Genomic DNA, 6,916 nt, shown 5'->3' on the forward strand with positions numbered 1-6,916 from the left:
TGGAGTTCCTCTGGACCTTAGCTCATTCCCCTAAAGTGATGGCTTCATTTCCTGCCCCACTTAGATGCATCCTGTCAAGGTACAAAATGAGGCTTTGAGAATGAGGTCTTGGCAAGAATCCACTTCAGTGAACAGACTTTTTCCTGAATGAGCTCTGAACAAACAGAGGTGCTGGAACTCTTTACTGGTAATGCTGAATTGAAGACAAAAGCATTTGTCAAATAATGGTTGAAAGTTCAGGTGCAATCTACATGATGGGCACATTTTATTTTAAAATGATAGTAGTGACAATTCTGTATGTGCTAATCCACATAACTTCATACATTATTAGGTTTATTTATATGTAAGTATGCACATTTTGTTGTTCATTGATTTTGCTAAGTGAATGAGAAACATTTAGCTATGTTCTCGCTTCGGCAGCACATATACTAAATTTACAATGATACAGAGAAGATCAGCATGGCCCCTGCGCAGGGATGACATGCAAATTTGTGAATATAAAAAAATCTATATAAAATAATATTTAAACGGTACCATACCCCAGATGTATTGCATAGATTGTTTCTCACTGTGAACCCTATTTGCTGGCGATGCGGGACCCAGAGGGGTACCCTGGAACATATATTCTTGTAGTGTCCTTCTATTCAGGGTTATTGGGACCGTGTCCATAAGCTGCTTAAGGATGTGACCCAACAACAGATTTTTCTAGATTCGCTTAACCACTGGGGTTACCCTTCACGGGTCTTCCCAAACTTGCCACCCATATTTTGGTAACGGCTTGCACCCTGATTTCAGCCAGGTGGAAATCAACTGTGCCACCATCTATGGAGGATCTATATACCTGCATTCAAGATGTCCGCCTGATGGAATATCTTACAGCTTTTCTTCAAAACAAAGTGGACAAATTTGAATTGATCTGGGAACCCCGGGACACTTACTATTAACAACTACAGGTCTAGGGAGCAATTGTGAATAATTGTACCTGGAATATTCCCCTATTGTTGCTCCTTCAACCCCTCCCCTCCCTCTCTATTTTTCTTTAATTTATTATTTATTTTTTTATTCTCTTTGTTGTTATTATAATTTGTTTTGGTTCTGTGTGTACTGTGATTATTATATTTATGTTTGTTTCTAGCAATAATGTATGGGATTTGCTACTTATCCGAAATTCTACGTTATTTGAAAGTAGCAATTGCTACTCCTGGACATTCACATATGTTTTACTTGGACTGTTTTTGTTCACATATGTTTCTTACATGTGCTGTTATATATATATTGATCTCGTGTCTGTATTGCCATGTTTTCTTTTCTGTTCATGTTTGAAAATTTCAATAAAAAAAACATTGAGGATTAATCTGTGTAATAAATATCTGGCGTGGCATTATATTAAATAACTATTCAGTATGACCGTGTTTCTCATCTCAAACTGTGGCTTCCTCATCTCGAGTTGTGGTTTAATTGTCTGACCCTTATATTACTTACGGTCAAAAACAGTGAAATAGGGGCTGGAATTGTTAAATGCTGAATATTCTGAAGAAGGCTGCAAATAGTGGGACTCTGGAAGAGGAATAAGACAAGTTGGGGAAGATTGGGCTTGATTTGATTGGTCTTTTTTCTAGTACTTTAATGCTCAATTGCTATGGGGAGAGACAATGTCCCTATTGTAATAAGCATTCTTACCTGCCCACTTGCTCACATTATGTGCCAAAATCTATTGCAGGTTGTCAGGACTGAAAGAACTCCCACGTTCCTGCAAGGGAGTTATGCCAACCTTGCCCAGCCAATCAAGATGGCTAAGGATCACAACAAGGAATAAACGAAGAAAGAATATAGTTGTGCCCACTGTGCCCAAGACTTAGTGGAGATAGGTGAGTATAACAAGGTTTAATTCCTCTTTAGGAAGACCTTGGAAAATATACCTTTTAATTATCAGTAAACTTACCAGAATGTGAGGATGCCTAGCCGTTCCTGTAGTACAGTATGCACTGTAAGATCTAAGTCTCTGTTGCCCATGACTGCTAGTCTCAGGCGATCTTGTCTGGTGATTTGATTTTGCACCACTCCCTGTTCTCCATGATAAAACAAAACCTCATTAAAACGTTGTGCTTTCAATCCTATGATAATATTCATAATAATAAAAATGATAATGGCCCTTGTATTGCATTCTTCACAAATTGCAAAGGCAGCTCAGGCAGCTTTAGGCAGCTGTAGGATGACTAGCCTAATTCTAGGATACTGTTTTATGATTGGGACACTCCCAAAAATATTCTGTTAATTTATAAAATTTTTGTATACATGACATATCAAGAATATATAGTAGTTGGAGGTCCATACCATTTAATAAGTAAGCTCATTTCAATAAAATAGAGAGGTTGTTTGCACTGGCTTTTTAATTTAAAGGTAATAAAGATAGATGTGAGGTTAACACTCTGAAATGCATAATAGTTGGAAATGTCCTGACTAACAGGGATCTAGGGGTAGTAGTTCAGATTTGTTGTAATTTATAGTCAAACATGATAAGGAGTCTGTTTTCAATAGTGTGTCTCCTTGAACTATTTGTTAACCTAGCCACACTGGTGACATGCATTTCCGAGCATCCCTATTCCCATCTAATCCCATCTAAGCAACTCATTTTTTTCTTTGGATAGAGTTGAGAAAGATCAGAACCCAGGAGAAAGTGTCAGACACTAAGATCTCATGAAATCAAGTATTAGGTAAATACTGCCCATCAGAAAATACTACAAAGCAAAAAATGAAAAAGTTCTACTTGACTTTGCTTAGCTTCTATAACTTATGTCCATAACTTGTCCATAATTTATAGAACATACAAACCTGTTCTAGGCCTGCTTCAAACTTCATCCAGATTATATCAGTTTATTTATCAAAAGGACCAAAATGATAAAAATGAATAAATCATTTTCCATTTAGTTACTATAAGTGAACAAACGAGTATGCATATACCTTTGGTTTGATAATGATATTAATGTATATAACTCAATGGTCCTGGGTTAAATAAGGTAGCAGGCCAGTGCTATAAGAGGAAGAATGAATGTCTAATTGCTCTGCCTGCCCTTCCTTTTCTTTTTATTTTGAAATTGATCCACTAGCCTCACTACACAGCTCTCCTCGACTCTGTCTGGCAGCCTTCACAGCGGCAGTAACGGCAGCCCGCAATAAGGAGAATTAGGCGGATGCTTTTAATGACTTACATCAAATCATGGTTCAATCATTGAATAAAGCATCCCTGATCTATTCACTGCCGAGTCACAGGAAGCAAGCAATCTAAGAGTCCCCAGTGTCCTGTAGCATTGAACTATTTTCCAGTTAGAAACTTTATTATACCAAGAGATATTTGCAGCCATTGTAGGGCACTTGAGGTGAATCATTTATTGGGAGCCTGTGATGGGGGCTATCGTCACAAGCACAGTCATTTATAACACAGAAATGCATAACAGAGGATGAAAAAATAAGATCACATACTGTAGAGGTAAATTAAACTGGAAATATAAATCTTAGATGCTGACATTTGTAGATTTCAGTAAAAGCTTGTAAGACTGCAAAAATCAAGATATTTAAAATAAGTAATACAAGAAATATTTTATGTTCTTTTCTCCAATGACATCTGACCTCAGCACAACCAGAGAGGTATCACTCCATTGCCACTAGCATTTCATATATCAATGCCGAGATAAAAGCTGACTGCTAGCTGGTTGTTAACCTTGCAAACTGCTTTATAGATGGTGGTTGTCCAGTAGGGCACTGCCCTAACAGTCACTAGTCAATAGAAGCCAGCTCCAACATGGTTGCTAATGCACATTGCAGAAGTGTAAAATTTGGAATTCCCCCGAACAGTCACCAGCCAAGGAGGCTTCTTGCTTTTTATCATTGCAAGAAGCCAAATTATCTTACTGCAAGAGTTTGCAAGTGGCAAATTTTCAAGAGCATATAGCTAACTAACTAAATTTACACCCATCTCTAATGCTTTTTTAAAATTAAAGCCAACAATAAACAAAACAATTAGATATTTTTATACAAACAGTATATAACATCAAAGAGGTAGCCATATGTGCTTGCAGACTGCACTACATCTCATTTCCTCTCATCTGGATCCAGTGGGTGGCAGGCTACATTTTCCAGCATCCCTGCATTACAGTAAAAACAAAGTTCGTAGGAAGTAAATGAAAATAACAAGGTATAAATATATGACCTTAATCTGTTAACAGGAAACTTGAAGGCATGGAAGGACATATGGATGGATGGCCGCACTCCTACAAGTAAGCACATCTACACAATGTAATTTTAAAATTTTAAAAGGTAATTTTCAAAGACAATTATTATAATTGACACTGATCAGCATGATTGCTTTGACAATTTGTTCAATGTTGGTTTAGGTTAAACTTTAACGGTGTAGAACAAAATGTGTATCCTTTAGCAACTTGTAAACTACTATATTAATTTTTACTTTTACTTTTAATACTTACATTTTACTGTAGTAGCACTCTAGTAACCTGGTGTCAGGAATAAGCAAATCTCCCTAGTTTAACTGCTAATAGCACTGTGCTCCTGCGGCTGATAGCATGTCTGGGATCCATCAATGGGTTTCCTCCTCAGGCCAGACTACTCCTGTCACCAGTCATTGCATGAACCCGGCTGGCTGGCTTTATAACTCCACTATTCAAGCTTCAAGCCTCTTCCTTACTTCCTTTACTGATCTGCGGGATTAGTTTTGCCTTCTTTTACCTGTTTTCTACCTTATCTGTACAATTCTAACATATACAAAAGACTAGATTTGTTGTTCTCTGTGCCTTTGTCATAATTATGCTGTTAGTAAGGAGCACTGGCTTTTTTCTTATTTTAATATTAGATTGCCAGTCTTTGATTATTCAAGATGCTGCACTGGTTTGATCTTGAAATAAACGCGTAAATGGCTCTACGTTGTCTTGGTATTTATCCTGTAAAGCTTTCTGCTATTTTCTATAAATCCCTATTACTGCTGTTGTCTTTATATCTGCATCTTCTAAGAAAGAAGATCATCAGTACCTTGTATGCTCAGGACATAATTTTTTTGAGCCATAAATACCATTTTGAAGCCCTTACATCTATTCTTTTAATTGCCATTGTTGCATTATGAAGAAGCTGAAGGTCCTGAAATGTTGAGCAACAGAGGCAGTGCTGTCAATCCAGAAAATAGGTCTGAGTAGGGCTAACTGCTGGCCAAGTGCTGATAATGATAATGCTGATAGCCACACCTTCCTGCAACATCTTCTATTAGCAATGTACTGCACTGAATTTAGGAACAGTGGCTGAAAACTGATTAAGATGAACTTCACTGGAAGGATTAACTGGCATGCATTGATATGTGATGCATTGCAAGGGGCACAAATGGAAAAGAAAAAAAAACAAAAAAAAACAGATGCATATAAGAATAAATGATGCAGCATTTTTTTTATTTTCATGGAAGAATACTTGCTCTGGTTGAGGAGGGAAAGGTATGTATTTTCTTTCTACAGTCATTGTTTTTTTGGTTTTTTGAAATTTCTACTGTTTATGTTGCTTTTGTATTTACAGGACACATTAAATGCAGTTTGAAGTCATTGTTTTGACAAACACTGCTTTTTTTAAAGAGAGTTCAGCAGTAGCTACTCCTGTTGTGATGGTCTCACGTGGAGCTGAACAATGTTATTTCCAGAACCTGGGGATAATACTAAGATCACATCCCACAAAAAGTATCCGTATGAGTGAGGTGAATCCAAGGAATATTTCTCAGTTCTTTTTTGTGGGAAGTGACCTCAGTAATAACCTCAGGTTTGGGAAATAACACTCAGGAACATCTCCATCTTCTACTTATCTCTGAAACCACTCAGTGCGTGTCGCCAGGGCATAACACTTTCAACCTACGTGAATGAATCTCCCTTATACAAGCAGAACTGCCTATCTGCGAAACACATAGTTCGAACATTTTTAGAACTGGTCATCCTCCAATGAAATGTGTGTAACTACACATAGTTGACTTTTGTCATTGTATTTGCATTATTATTATGATGTTACTGCATGGATGTTATTGTATGGAGTACTAGAGTATAGAGTACTCTTACTCTGTAAACTATACTTTGTTTGTTTCCTTTGACTTGCTGCCAAAAAAACCTCTTTCCTTTCCTTAGTTTTTTTAAAGAAAAATCTTCCAATCATTGTTGTCCAGGAATATAGGCAAAAGGATTGCAGTCCCACTAATTCAACCCATGTAAATCCTGCATTACAAGCACATAGGCTTTTGGCTACATGTTAGTAATTATTTCCAGTTAAAACATAAATACACAAATTATAGTAATGTCATTGAATATAATAAATAACACTGGCACAAAAGTAACTCAATGAATAAATATTAGAAAATTATTTTACCGAGAATCCCACATCAATTGGCTTCAGAGATCAACGAATGCTCTAGCTACTTCACTTGTATGGTAATAGAAAGAACATTGCTGGCTCCCCGCCAAGTCTTTTTCCCTCTCCAGCCTAATCGCTGATAAAACAGGAAGACCTTGATCATCCTTCTTGACATGAATAACAATGTATTTTGTGTGATGTACGACCCAGAGTTAGATAGTGTCCTCAGAAAGGCCCTTTTATTTTTTTTTCTCTGGAGATGTAAAATACAATGATTATGTTACAAGGTAGAGGGGGCTAAGGGAAGACACTGGCCCAGACTTTGCTAGTTCAAGTAACTAATTGAACAGAGACTAGTGCAAATGGGATCCTTCTTTTTTGTTCTATTGTTAAAAGAACAGAGACTGTGTAAGAAAGAAGACGAACAGAAACTGTAGAAAGCAGACCTAGCTGCTCATCGTTTTAAAATAAAATCTGGAACAATGATATTTTTGATCTTCTACTTTCATTTAACTACTTATCTTACTCAGGA

The 6,916-nt window shown here is 36.9% G+C and overlaps 1 non-coding gene across 1 annotated transcript; it reads left to right on the forward strand.

The window, feature by feature from the left end:
• Positions 1-404: 404 nt before the first annotated feature.
• Positions 405-511, forward strand: LOC140334432 (U6 spliceosomal RNA). Its single transcript, XR_011921550.1, has one exon. It is a non-coding gene; the product is annotated as a U6 spliceosomal RNA (small nuclear RNA).
• The last annotated feature ends 6,405 nt before the right edge of the window (positions 512-6,916 follow it).

This window comes from Pyxicephalus adspersus, chromosome 6 (genome assembly GCF_032062135.1).
Source record: "Pyxicephalus adspersus chromosome 6, UCB_Pads_2.0, whole genome shotgun sequence".
Taxonomy (NCBI): domain Eukaryota; kingdom Metazoa; phylum Chordata; class Amphibia; order Anura; family Pyxicephalidae; genus Pyxicephalus; species Pyxicephalus adspersus.